Source organism: Bos grunniens, chromosome 13 (genome assembly GCF_055505025.1).
Source record: "Bos grunniens cultivar Pamir isolate PY7600 chromosome 13, Bosgru_T2T1.0, whole genome shotgun sequence".
NCBI lineage: Eukaryota > Metazoa > Chordata > Mammalia > Artiodactyla > Bovidae > Bos > Bos grunniens.
This window is the reverse complement of record NC_141177.1, coordinates 82,687,567-82,702,031: the sequence shown is the minus strand read 5'-3', so window position 1 is coordinate 82,702,031 and position 14,465 is coordinate 82,687,567. Positions and strand designations below refer to the sequence as shown.

Genomic DNA, 14,465 nt, shown 5'->3' with positions numbered 1-14,465 from the left:
GCCTAGATTTAGAAAAGGCAATATTTAAGTGGCCAGTATGGAATGTTGTCCACTCAGTTTCTGAGGCTCCCTATGAAAGGAAATGCCACCATTTCCATGAATGATCAGTTTTGTCCTCCAAAACGTTTTCTCAGTAATTGTGACACTCCATTTTTTTCTTTTTTTTAATGAAAGTGAAAGTGTTAGTTGCTCAGTCGTGTCCAACTCTTTGCAACCCCGTGGACTGTAGCCTGCCAGGCTCCTGTGTTCGTGGAATAATGGACAAGAACAGTGGAGTGGGTTGCCATTCCCTTCTCCAGGAGATCTTCTCAACCCAGGGACAGAACCTAGGTCTCCAGCATTGTGGGCAGATTCTTTACCATCTGAGCCACCAGGGAAGCCCTTTATTGAAATATAGTTGATTTATGATATTGTATTAATTTCTGCTGTACAGCAAAGTGATTCCATTATATATCAGTTCAGTTCAGTCCAGTTGCTCAGTCATGTTTGACTCTTTGCGACCCCATGGACTGCAGCATGCCAGGCTTCCCTGTCCATCACCAACTCCCAGAGCTTGCTCAAACTCATGTCCATTGAGTCGGTGATGCCATCCAACCATCTCATCCTCTGTCATCCCTTTCTCCTCCTGCCTTCAATCTTTCCCAGCATCAGGGTCTTTTCAAATGAGTCAGTTCTGCACATCAGGTGGCGAAAGTATTGGAGCTTCAGCATCAGTCCTTCCAGTGAATATTCAGGACTGATTTCCTTTAGAATTGAATGGCTGGATCTCCTTGCAGTCCAAGGGACTCTCAAGAGTCTTCTCCAACACCACAGTTCAAAAGCATCAATTATATATATACATACATGTTTTAAAAATTCTTTTCCATTGTGGCCTATCACAGGATGTTAAATATAGTGCTCTACAGTAGGCCTTTGTCGCTTATCCATCCTCTACATAATACTGTGCATCTACTAATCCTAAACTCACAGTCTGTCCCTCTCCCACCTCTTCTTGGCAAACACAAGTCTGTTCTCTGTGTCTGTAAGTCTGTTTCCTAGATAGGTTCATTTGTGTCATATTTTAGATTCCATATATAAGTGATATCAGATGGTGTTTGTCTTTCTCTGACTTCACTTCATTTAGTATGATAATCTCTAAGTCAATCCATTTTGCTGCAAATGGCATTAATTCGCTTCTTTATGGCTAACATTCCGTTGTATATGTGTACCACATCTTCTTTATCCATTCATCTGCAGATGGGCATTTAGGTTGCTTCCCTGTCTTGGCTACTGTCAATAGCCAATGTGCTGCTGCTGTGCTGTGCTCAGTGGTGTCCAACTCTTTGCGACCCCCTGGAGTATAGCCCACCAGACTCCTCTGCCCATGGAATTTTCCAGGCAAGAATATTGGACTTCCTACTCCATGGGGTCTTCCTGACTCAGGGATTGAACCCACGTCTCTTGTGTCTCCTGCACTGGCAGGCAGATTCTTTGCCACCATGCCATCTGAGAAGCCCCAGTAGCCAGTAGCCATTGGCTATGAACACATGGATGCATGTATTTTTTTGAATTATAGTTTTGTCCAGATACATGCCCAGGAGCGGTATTGCTGGATCAGGTGGCAAGTCTACTTTTACTTTTTTGAGCAACCGCCAGTTTTCCATAGTGACTGCACCAACTTGCATTTCATTGTTGTTGATGGCTTGACACCTAATAGGGACATGATAAATGTTTGGTGACAGGTAAATTAAATGAATCAAGCAATAAAGTAGCCTTGAAAATAAGTTTATGCCAAAAACAAAACAAATGAGTAAGTGTAATAGAAATTAGTGTACCTAGGGTAAATGGATTCTAAGAGGTGTTTATATGATTTGTTCATTTCATTGCTGGAGGCCTCTCCATGAAAGAGAATTCTGAAGCTTTCTCTGCTGGTAGGTGGTAAACAGTGGATGGTTTCGTCACGACTGTGTGTTAGATGGTTCAGGGTAATGCTCTTGTTCTATTACTGGTCTAGCTTGCAATGATAGTATGTGAAAGAGCAGGTCAAAATCACAGGAGGAGCTTGTCAAAAATCAGATTCCACTTGGTCAGTTAGTGTCAACCTGAGAGGCATCAGAATCACCTGGAGGGTGGTTAACTCACAGATTGTTGGACCCTATGCTGAACTGTCAGTTCAGCAAGCCTAGAGTGGTGCTGGCAATTCTGACACTTCTGGTCCCAGGCCCCCCTTTTGAAACCCACTGCTTTAAATCTAAACATTGGGCTCAAGGATTTATTTTTAAAGCTTCACATGCTGTTGAGGGGCTGCCTTATTTTTGAACTATTGAAATAAGATCAAGCAGTGAAATTACAGTTGGGTAGAGGTCAGGTTTCCTATAAGCTAGAGATTGCCTTGCCAGGCCTGAGAAAGTACAAGTGAATTTTAACAGGAGAGAATAGCTTTGGGAGCTACAGTCTACTACCATTGGTCTTCTCAGTCCCGCATATCTAGGACTCCAGAAATAATAACAATCATAAAAATTAAAGTAGCAACTGTATATTGAACACTCCCCATGGAACCATAGTAAAGTAAAGTGAAGTGAAGTTGCTCAGTCGTGTCCAACTCTTTGCGACCCCGTGAACTGTAGCCTACCAGGCTCCTCTGTCCATGGGATTCTCCAGGCAAGAATACTGGAGTGGGTTGCCATTGACCATACGCTGTGCTAAATCATAGAGAAATTATCCAATTTAATCTTCAGAACACTACCAGTTGGTACTGTTGTCAGCCCATTTTGCAGATTAAAAACTTGAGAGAAATGTAGTGACTTTCCCAAGTTTCCACGACGAACTAAATTAGTTAGTTTTTGAACCACAAAGACTTAAGCAATCCAGGCATAATCATTTGGAGTTTCCTCAGAGCACCAGTCCACAGCAGGATCCTTTCCCCAAGGAAAGAAACATGGCTATTCAGAAGAGATATGGTGGAATAAGAGGGAATCCCAGGATTCATAGCAGATTCCTGAAATAAAAATTAGGGGTGTGAGTGGAAACAGAAACCCACATATTCCAGAAAGGCCTCCTGGGGACAAGGAGGCTTGAGTTTCAGAAATGAGGTGCAGAAATCCCAAGAAACAGCTACACGAGCTCAAAGTCCCAGGGGTAATTTTATGTGAGTGTTGACACCACATCAGATACCACTAGATGGGGCATAGAAAGCTGCTGGACAGACTGTCCCCTGAAGGAGAAGGTTGGCAGGGAGCTAAAGAAGACCAAGCTGAACTTTTAGGTGGGAAAACCCACCGGAAGGGCCTGGTGCAGGTGACATCCCAGAACACGTGCTTCTGCCTCCTTCTCCCCAGGAAGGAATGAGTGAGTCCATAGTGAAAGCTTTAAAGGGTTTTCAGAAAAACAAATGCATATGTCCAAGCCAGGCTGCCCTTTCAGGCCAAATGTATGGAACCTGCTTGAAATGCTGCCTCTTTCACCACTGTGATTGTGGATCTGGGGTTAGAGAATGCCCCAGTGCCTTTGAACACACTTGTGTGGGCGCTTTTAAGAAGGCTCAGATCCAAACATCTTGGATTTAGAGCAACACAGAGTTTATTTTAAAGTCATTTCAGAGCATCCTCAATTTATATGACATGTCTTTATAGCTGACATGTGGATTAGAACTTTGTGTCAACCCCATTTGTAATAACTAGAAATTGTTCTACCAGGAAGTATTTTGATTGAAAGACGCCTGGAGGTGCCAATTCTATCTTTGGTTATGGTTCTGAATTAAAAATGTCCTTTTAAGCTAAATGAGACAAATGGAAGTGTAATTAAACAGCAAGTAGGCCGCAGGTAAAAAGGAGTATTTGGGTGATGAGGAAATTAAACAGAAGATATTTTATCTCCTAAAATTGCTTTGGGAATTAAATGCAAATGTAAACCCACAGTTTAAGCATTGAGAAAGAAACCACATCATCTATAAACTCCCTGCCAAATATTCATTACAACTTAATATCTGCCAAACCCTCTGATAGACACTGGAGATACAGATGAGAAAGGCGTGATCAGCACACACGCAGGGAACGTGTACTCCAGTCATGACACCACACGAGAAATGAAACCACAGATACCAGCAAACTGATACAGAGACACAGGTGTGGGAACAATTTGCCTAACCATAAAAATAAACACCAAAAGAATATTTTTGAGGTGACTGTTCATGTTTTCGTAGGAGGCACACCAAGCTTGATTGATACACTCTGTAGCTTCAAAGGACTTGTTCTACTGTCCAAATAAGAATAATTAGCCTTAAAATTCTATGTGCAAACAGCTCTGTAGCCCAATTACTCACAGTGCGATCCCCAAATCACCTGAAGCCAGCCTGTTAGACATGCAGAGTCTCAGGTCCCACCCCAGGCCTGCTAAATCACAATTTGCGTTTTGATAAGATGCCCAGGTGACTTGCTATACTTTAAAGTTAGAGAAACAGGTTTTAGAGCCTTTTCTCAAAATGCATTTTAGAATAAGCATAAGGTTCTAGGTTGAGATAGAAAATTTGTCTCTACTTCTCACACCTTGACCGTCAAGCTGAATGGTTATCTCTTAGTCATAAAGGGGACAGATGCTATAGAAATCCCCTCTGTGATTTCCTGCCTGTGTTCATATGATAGAAGCAAACACTTTCAGTTGGGCATAAGTGAAAATAAAGATGTCAGTTCTCTGACCCCATTCAAGTGTTTGCGCCCTCTGAAAAATTTTCATAAATATCTTGGGGGTTTGTGGAACCCAGTGAAGGCTCTGTGTTCAGGAAAGAACTCTTATGTTTGGGGAATCTGCTCTAACCTACCTGTTTTTCATCAGCTGCCATAGGCTGACCCTGACACCATTAGGATAAGGTCTTAATTTTAAATGTGAGCTTGATAAGAGAAATTCCTAGGGGGTCCCTCTGAGGGTTCTTGATTACTTTCAGAATCAGCCCCAGCATCACATTCAAGGCACAATACCCACAGCTCAAGAAAAAGAGGTTTTACAGTGACATCCATGGGGTCGCTTCTCAGTTGCCACAGGGTTAGACCCACTGTTCCGTCTCCCCTCCTCTTTCTCCCTTTCAGGGGCATCCCCTCTCACAGCACCCTTCTGTTTACCCTCTGCAGAGGCTGAGTGTGCTTTCCTCCCTGCCTTTCCTCCTCTTCTCATACTCTGTATCCCAAGTGTTCCAAGCCGTTCATTTCTCCTTCCTTCACGTGGATCTCATGGCGGGGATTATTCTCATATACCCTCCTATCCGTCCCATCGGCAAGCAGTCTCGGGCCTCAAACCCACAGTAGCACCTGCTGAGTGTTCACTGGGTGCCCCAGTTCCCTGTCAACTCTGGGGAATGGAAGTTATGTTTCACAGTGAAAGCCCTGGGTGGATACTGACCAGCTGCTAACGGAAAGGCCCATCAAGGTGTAAGTGGTGATGAGTGAGGGTGTGGGGTCAAATGTCATCATTTCTGGCCACCAGTCCCCCACCGAGTAGCTATGTGACCACTCAGGACTTCTGTTTTCTCATCTGTCCAGTGGAGATAAGAATAATCCTCACTTTATTGAACTGTAAGAAAAAATAGTGAGATAATGTACACAAATCACTGCTTTTAGTAAACGCCACCCCCCCCCTTTTTTTTAACAATACATGGATTGGCTAGGAATTCTTGAATTCAAATATAAACTTGTATTGCAATTTTTGATGTCCTGTTACAGACTGAGGGAGCTCAGCATCTTCTTTTCTGATGATTTCTATCAGCGTTATTTGCTGCTGCAGCCTTTCTGGAAGCCAATCTTGAGTTTTCTGCTGTCTCTGGTTCTATGTGTGCCAGGAGTAACTTCAGTGTCAGGAAGTAACTAATCTGCTGTGGCTGTGGTGGTGTGATCTGTCTTCTTCCAATATGCTGACTTTAATGTAGGTCATTTTTCTTGGGAAATTGATGATCTAGCTTTCCTGAAAACTTTACTTTCTCTACCAAAAAAGAAATGACAAATAAATAAAAGGCTTTAGTAGTGAAATAAAGAATGAAATAATTGTCAAAATGTGTTCTTATTTGTCAGTCTTCCTGATCATCATTGCATAATTCATTGAACTGATGTTGTTCTAGATTAGATAGATAGATTGAGTGAGTGAGTGAGTGAGTGCGTGCTAAGAACACTGGAGTGGGTTGCCATGCCCTCCTACAAGAGATCTTCCCAACCTAGGGATTGAACCTGAGTCTCTATGTCTCCTGCATTAGCAAGCAGGTTCTTTAACTCTAGTGCCACCTGCGAAGCTCAGATAGATAGATAGATACGGATAAATATATAGAAATGATATTTATTGTCATCTCTATTGATTTAATTATGATAAAAAATGAACATATTTCCATATGTGTATTGCCCATTTGTATTTCTTTTTTCTACAAACAATTTATATCCATTGCCTACTTTTCTGTTGGACTGTCTTATTCTTTTGACCTACAGAGTCTATGCTATGTCTTTTAATTTATTATTTTGGGAAGTTGGGCAAATTAGAGAGTATAAAATATGCTTATGTAATCATATAAGCTATAGTTACTGAAGGCCTACCACAGCTCTTATACTGGTAGGGGGATTCCCGTGGCCCCAGCCTAAATGTAGTCCCTACCCTCAGGGGCTCACCATGGTTAAGAACACAGTTGCGAAGACAGACGAACCTTCTAGTAGTATGCCTATCCATATTCGTTAGCTTTGTTGCATAATAAACATCTCAAAACTTAAAACAACAACTATTTATTTAGTCCATGTTTCTTTGTGAAGCAATTTGAACTTGACTCTCTGGAAGGATCTTCTACTCTTGGCTGAGCTCATTCATGATCTGTGGTTCAGTTGCCAGTTACCTAGAGGCTCTGCTCCTGAAGTTTGGCTGACTGTCAGCTGGCCCAGGCAGGTGACTGACACACATCTCCCATCATCTAGCAAGGCTAACTGGGCTTCTCTGTATGGAAATTGGAAAGGATTCTAATTGAGAGCAAGCAGAAGGGGGCAAGTTCCTGACAGGTCTTATAACATCTTCCTCCAAGCAGGTCGTAAGGTTCACCCAGATACAGGGGTAGGGAAATAGACTGTATCTTTTTCAGGGGACCTGCAACTCATTGCAAAGAGTGAATTCAGGGAATGGTGGAGCATGAGGGCCATTTTTCTTTGCAAAAATCAACACATAGCCCTCACAGTTTGGATGTGAGAGTCAATAAAATAATCCACAGAAAACCTAACACCGTGCCTAGAACATAGTCACCATTCTTTATCAAAGGACAGTTTGCACAAGATTTACAGTGAGAAGACATGGCTTCCATTTTTAGTTATGCAGCTTGAGCTAAATCATTTCACCATTTTAAGTGTATGTATCCTTATTTCTAAAAGAAAAAGTTTGTACAAGAATACTGGTTAAGTTTCCCTCTGACTTCTGGTTTCCCTCTGACTTCTGGTTTCCCTCTGACTTCTATAGACTACAGAGATCATTCAATTCTCATATCTATTAAAATGATAATTAGGGATTTCAGTTTAAATCAATAAGCAAATGTTGTTGTTGTGGGTGTGTGTGTGCACAATATGTCAGTGTATTTTTTGTGTTAACTGATAACTACTTAGGTAAGATGAAGGGAAAAGAGTCAGTAAACAGAACCCATCCCCAAGGCAAAGAAAATAATAGTCTTGTCTTATACCAACTTAAAGGATCTTAGAGAACAGAAGAAATTTTGCTGAAAGGATAATTCCAAAATAGAATCCACAAGTCTGATAATTTAGTTTGTGCCCTCTGGAATTACAAGACTCATTGCACTCCATCTGGTAAGTGAGAGATGTTTGAAATGATGTATTTTGCATTAAGAAAAAAAGGAGCTGACATGCTGTGCTGTTTATCTTCATGGGCAGATCTTCTAGGTCTAGCTTTCAAATGGACTACTGAAATATTAAGGGCTTCCCAGGCAGTGCAGTGTTAAAGAATTCTCCTGATAATGCAGAAGACGCCAGAGACGTGGGTTCAACCCCTGGATCGGGAAGATGCCCTAGAGTAGGAAATGGCAACCCATTCCAGTATTCTTGCCTGAAAAATTCCACAGACAGAGGAGCCTGGCAGGCTACAGTCCATGGGGTCACAGAGTCAGACACAACCGAGGGACTGAATACACACATTGAAATATTAAGCCCTTGATTTATTGCATTATTTCAGTTATGATCCATAGGACAAGTCTTGCCTCTTTTAGGCATGTCTCCTTTGCTAATTATTTGAAAACCTCCAGTTTGAAAGGTTATTGCTGTTTTCCCACATCTGACTGATAAGCAATGTTTGTTTATTTCATTTATTCTAAATTAAATGGTCTTGACATCTTTCAGAATTGTGAAGCCTTATCCTAAAATTTTGGTGGTTTGGATTTTTGTTTCCAATTGGTTTAACCAGATGTGATGATTCCAACTGATTTGATCCTATGCAATCTTTTTCTTTCAATTAAATCAAAAATTGTTGTTTCACCAACTTTTCAAAACTCTTACAAGTAAGTTCATTAGTCTTTTACAATTACAAAGGGATAAGTCTTTGCTTGTTATAAATTTTTACTTAAAGCTATATATAAATTATTTTTAATGAAACTTTTATCATAACATAAATTCCCTTTATCATTAAAATAAATATTTCATGGCCATAAATATCTACTTTTATTATTTTAGGACATTTTAAAATCATCATTGAATTCTAAAAAAATATTTATAATGATAGAATAACATAATTTTATAATTTATCAAAGGAATCTTAGCGATCATTTAGATGCCATATTTTACTGATGAGGAAACAAGGCTCAAGAGTTAAGATAGCAAAATGTAAGCATCATCTAGGGTGATAAAACATCTCAACTTCATTCAGTTTCGTTTACCAAATTTCTTGATTTTTTTCTTTCTTTTTTTATTTTTTTAATTATTTATTTTAGTTGGAGGCTAATTACTTTACAATATTGTAGGGGTTTTTGCCATACATTGATATGAATCAGCCATGTGTGTACATGTGCTCCCCATCCTGAACCCCCCTCCAACTTCCCTCCCCATCCCATTGCTCTGGATCATCCCAGTGCACCAGCCCTGAGCACCCTGTCTCATGCATCAAAGCATTTCCAGTTGATAGCCTCATAAAAGAATACCAGAAATATCATTCAAGGGAGTATGCTACATTGACCCATTTACATTTCCCAGAAACTAAGAAAATGACATTTACTTTGATATATTTCAAAAGCGAAAAATAATTTTAAATGTTATAGATTCATTAGGCCAACTTATTGACATTGATTAAGAGTTGCGATCAGATTTTCATTTTCATTTTTTGCTTTGCCCAGCAAGTAAAAAAGGAAATTTCAAGGATTGTTTAAATCTTTAGATTCAAATGAGCAGCTCCAAATTCTGTTTAGCTATGGAGATATAAAATGAAATTAATTTCATAGGTATGACAGACTGCCTCAGAAATGATCAAGATGGTTGCTCATTTAGTCCAAGACTTTCTCCTCCTTTGGAGAAGAGAAGGGAGCTGGTGGGTGAAATGAGCTCCACCTGGACAGGACTTGTCCGCCAGCTCCTAGCTGGAGCATCACACAGTATCCAGCACATCATAGGTGCTCAGAAAATACAAGTGGAATGAATAAATGAATATTTCTCAATTTGAAAAGCCAGTTTACATCCCAGTATAAACATTCCCCTTGTTTTAAAATTATCAATAATGTATGTAATACATAGATTGTTATTTAGTTTAGAAGCAACATAAATTAATTCTTCATAGAAAAAAAAATTATGGTAAGAGCTCAGAATGGATGCTTTGACTAGCACAAAAGAAAGTGCTGTCCAGGGAGGTCTGCTCAGCCTGGTCAGGAAGGGAGTTTGGGGGAGAATAATACATGTGTATGTATGGCTGGGTCAGTCTGCCGTGGCCTGAAGCTATCACAACATTGTTAGTCAGCTATACTCCAATATAAAATAAAAAAGTTTCTAAAAAGGCAAGAGTAGGTGCTCTCTCTCCCAGCTGTGAGTGGAAGGAGAAGGGAAATGAGTTTTCCTGAAGGATGAACATTCTATTGGGCTTCCCAGATGGTGCAGTGGTAAAGAATCCACCTGTGATGCAAGAGACACGAGAGATGTGGGTTCGATCCCTAAGTTGGAAAAAAACCCTGGAGTAGGAAATGGCAAGCTGCTCAAGTATACTTGCATTAAATTCCATGGACAGAGTAACCTGGTGGGCTGCAGTACGTGGGCCACAAAGATTTGGACAAAACTGAGCGCAATCATGAACATTCTATAGTTGGCTCTTTGCCCACTTCCCCAAATTATCCTTCTTAGAAGAGTTTCCAAACATGGCAATTTCCGTCCACATACTTTTTTCTTTTAATCCCTTTCCAGTTAGAGTTAAGGAATTATTATTCTCCTTGGAAACCATTCTTTCACCCTCAAATGACTTAACCAAGTGAAACTCAGCATGGAGCTGAGAATAAGCATGACATTATATTCCCCAGGGCTTTTCTTTTTCATTCCTTAGAAGGTTTGGAATACTTAACTAGGAGAGTTGTCATGAGTGGTAAATAAATAAGCAAAATAATTTAAATGTGTCTATTCCTTTGGGTCAGAAAAAAAATCATATTAAAAGTTAAAATTAAATGTTATTTACTGCATTTCAGTTTACTATGTACTCTCCTGATTTTTCTCCCCTAGGAATTCTAAACTAATCCTTTGTTCTTTTCTATCTTCGGTGAGTTTTGTGACTAATATATGATGTAACGGCTCTTTGATTAGAGCCTGTCTGCTTAAAAATACATTGAAATGAGGGTACCCTTAGGTTAGTTAAAAAGCACTTCAATTATTGTGTGAAAAATCCTTCTGGGTTCAGTTTTCATGCCTCATGCAATAGAAATCCTAGGCCTAATACTCAGAGTCCTTCATCTTATTTAGGGTTTAAGAGGTGAAATTTTTATGTATTTATTTATTTTTGTCAAGATTCTCTCAGTTGCAAGTGTTGGAAACCTATATTGGACTTGGACAAGATGAGTATATACTATAAAATTACACAGAGTAGATCACGTGAGAAAGGACTGACCTAAAAGGACTGACAAGGGAGGAGGAAAGGAGTGGACAGACACTTGCCAGAAATCACTTACAGCTCTTTCTATGTCTGTCTGCCTATCTACCTCTCTCTCTCCTGATTTTCTCTGTATATTAGTATTATTGTTGCTGTTGTTTAGTCACTCAGTTGTGTACAACTTTTTGTGACCCCCATGGACTGTAGCCCGCCAGGCTCCTCTCTTTATGGGATTTCCCTACAAGAATACTGGAGTGGATTGCCCTTCCCTCTCCAGAGGGTCTTCCTGACCATGGAACTAACTTGTCGCTCCTGCATTACAGGCAGATTCTTTACTGCTGAGCCACCAGGGAAGCCTGTATATTAGTATTATTCCTTTCCAAAGCAGCACACAGGCTTCTCCTTACCAGAAAATATATGCATAGATGTAATCTCATTGCTAGTTTAATGTGAGTCCGACAATGTTGTGATTGTTGAGTCGCTCAGTCATGTCTAAACCTTTGTGACCCCATGGACTGCAGCATGCCAGGCTTCCCTGTCTTTCACCAACTCCTGGAGGCTGCTTAAACTAATGGCCATTGAGTCAGTGATGCCATCCAACCATCTCATCCTCTGTCGTCCCCTTCTCCTCCCATCTTCAGTCTCTCCCAGCATCAGGGCCTTTTCTTATGAGTCGGCTCTTCACATCAGGTGACCAAAGTATTGGAGTTTCAGCTTCAGCATCAGTCCTTCCAATGAATATTCAGGATGTATTCCCTTTAGGATTGACTGGTTTGCTCTCCTTGCAGTCCAAGGGACTCTCAAGAGTCTTTTCCAAGACAACAGTTCAAAAGTATCATTTCTTCAATGCTCAGCTTTCTTTATAGTCCAACTCTCACATCCATACATGACTACTGGAAAACCAGTATTATTAACAAATTTATAATATTAATCACTCTGCCTCCTGGAATTTAAGTAGAAGAAGTTTAAATGAAAACAGTAAATGCTATAAGAGCAGAATTATAGTAAGAGTTTTTAAAAACAGCTGGAAAAGGCAGAATGTTACAGGGAAGGGTCTATAGTATGGGAGTGTTGGGGAGACACAGGGAAACTGAGCAGAGTGGAAGGACATTTGTCATATTAAACACAGATATTATCCTTTTTAAAACACATTTTTGGGATGCTAGGGAAATACTATTTTCATTAATTGCATACAAAAGCCACATTAAAAAAAAAACACATGCCTGGATTTCACAATAAGGCATTTGTTCCTAAAAGCTTAGCTTGTTAAATATCAAAATTATGTAGTTTTAAAAGTATTTTCAACAAGACAGACCATGGCTTGGACATGATGCACCAGAACTATCACCAAGGTCAGGGTCAGTACAGTTCAGTTCAGTCACTCAGTCGTGCCCAACTCTTTGAGACCCCATGGACTGCAGCATGCCAGGCCTCCCTGTCCATTACCAACTCCCAGAGTTTACTCAAACTCATGTCCATAGAGTCAGTGATGCCATCCAACCATTTCATTCTCTGTCATCCCCTTTTCCTCCTGCCTAAAATCTTTCCCAGCATCAGGGTCTTTTCAAATGAGTCAGTTCTTTGCATCAGGTGGCCTAAGTATTAGAGTTTCAGCTTCAGTATCAGTCCTTCCAATGAATACTTAGGACTGATTTCCTCTAGTATTGACTGGTTGGCTCTCCTGTAGTCCAAGGGACTCTCAAGAGTCTTGTCCAACACCACAGTTCAAAAACATCAATTCTTCAGTGCTTAGCTTTCTTTGTAGTCCAACTCTTACATCCATACATGACTACTGGAAAAATCATAGCTTTGACTAGACAGAGCTTTGTTGGCAAAGCAATGTCTCTGCTTTTTTACTATGCTGTCTAGATTGGTCCTAAGTTTTTTTCCAAGGACCAAGCGTCTTTTAATTTCATGGCTGCAGTCACCATCTGCAGTGATTTTGGAGCTCAAAAATAAAGTCTGTCATTGTTTCCACTGTTTTCCCATCTATTTGCCATGAAGTGATGGGACCAGATGCCATGATCTTAGTTTTCTGAATGTTGAGTTTTAACTCAACTTTTTCATTCTCCTCTTTCACTTTCCTCAAGAGGCTCTTTAGTTATTCTTCACATTCACATTCACCACTGCCATAAGGGTGGTGTCATCAGCATATCTGAGGTTATTGATATTTCTCCCGGCAATCTTGATTCCAGCTTGTGCTTCATCCAGCCCAGTGTTTCTCATGATGTACTCTGCATATAAGTTAAATAAGCAGGGTCACAATATACAGCCTTGACGTACTCCTTTTCCTATTTGGAACAAGTCTGTTGTTCCATGCCCAGTTCTAACTGTTGCTTCCTGACCTACATACAAATTTCTCAACAGGCAAGTCAGGTGTTCTGATGTTCCCATCTTTTTAAGAGTTTTTCACAGTTTGTTGTGATCCACACAGTCAAAGTCTTTGGCATAGTCAATAAAGCTGAAATAGATGTTTTTTCTGGAACTCACTTGCTTTTTTGATGATTCAATGGATGTTGGCAATTTGATCTCTGGTTCCTCTGCCTTTTCTAAATTCAGGTTGAACATCTGGAAGTTCACAGTTCATGTACTGTTGAAGCCTGGCTTGGAGAATTTTGAGCATTAATTTCCTAGTGTGTGAGACAAGTGCAGTTGTGCGGTAGTTTGAATAGTCTTTGGCATTGCCTTTCTTTGGGAAAGACAGACTGAAAACCACAATCACAGAAAACTAACCAATCTGATCACATGCACCACAGCCTTGTCTAACTCAATGAAATTCAATGAGCCATGCCATGTGGGACCACCCAAGATAGACGGGTCATGGTGGAGAGTTCTGACAAAATGTGGTCTACTGGAGAAGGGAATGGCAAACCACTTCAGTATTCTTGCCTTGAGAACCCCAGGAACAGTTCAGTTCAGTTCCGTTCAGTCACTCAGTTGTGTCTGACTCTTTGTGACCCCATGAACCACAGCACGCCAGGCCTCTCTGTCCATCACCAACGGCCGAAGTCAACCAAAAGCCATGTCCATTGAGTCAGTGATGCCACCCAACCATCTCATCCTCTGCCATCTCCTTCTACTCTTGTCCTCAATCTTTCCCAGCATCAGGGTCTTTTCAAATGAGTCAGTTCTTCTCATAAGGTGGCCAAAGTATTGGAGTTTCAGCTTCAACATCAGTCCTTCCACTGAATACCCAGGACCGATCTCTTTTAGGATGGACTGATTGGATCTCCTTGCAGTCCAAGGGACTCTCAAGAGCCTTCTCCAACACCACAGTTCAAAAGCATCAATTCTTTGGCGCTCAGCTTTCTTTATAATCCAACTGTCACATCCATACATGACTACTGGAAAAACCATAACCTTGACTAGATGGACCTTTGTTGACAAAATAATGTCTCTGCTTTTGAATATGCTGTTTATGTTGG

General features: G+C 40.5%; 1 protein-coding gene across 2 annotated transcripts in view; it reads left to right on the top strand.

Annotated features, from left to right (window-relative positions):
- PLCB1 (phospholipase C beta 1) overlaps positions 1 to 14,465 on the top strand; it is an 863,757-nt gene that overhangs the window by 737,819 nt on the left and 111,473 nt on the right. The gene's annotated exons all lie outside the window — the stretch shown is intronic.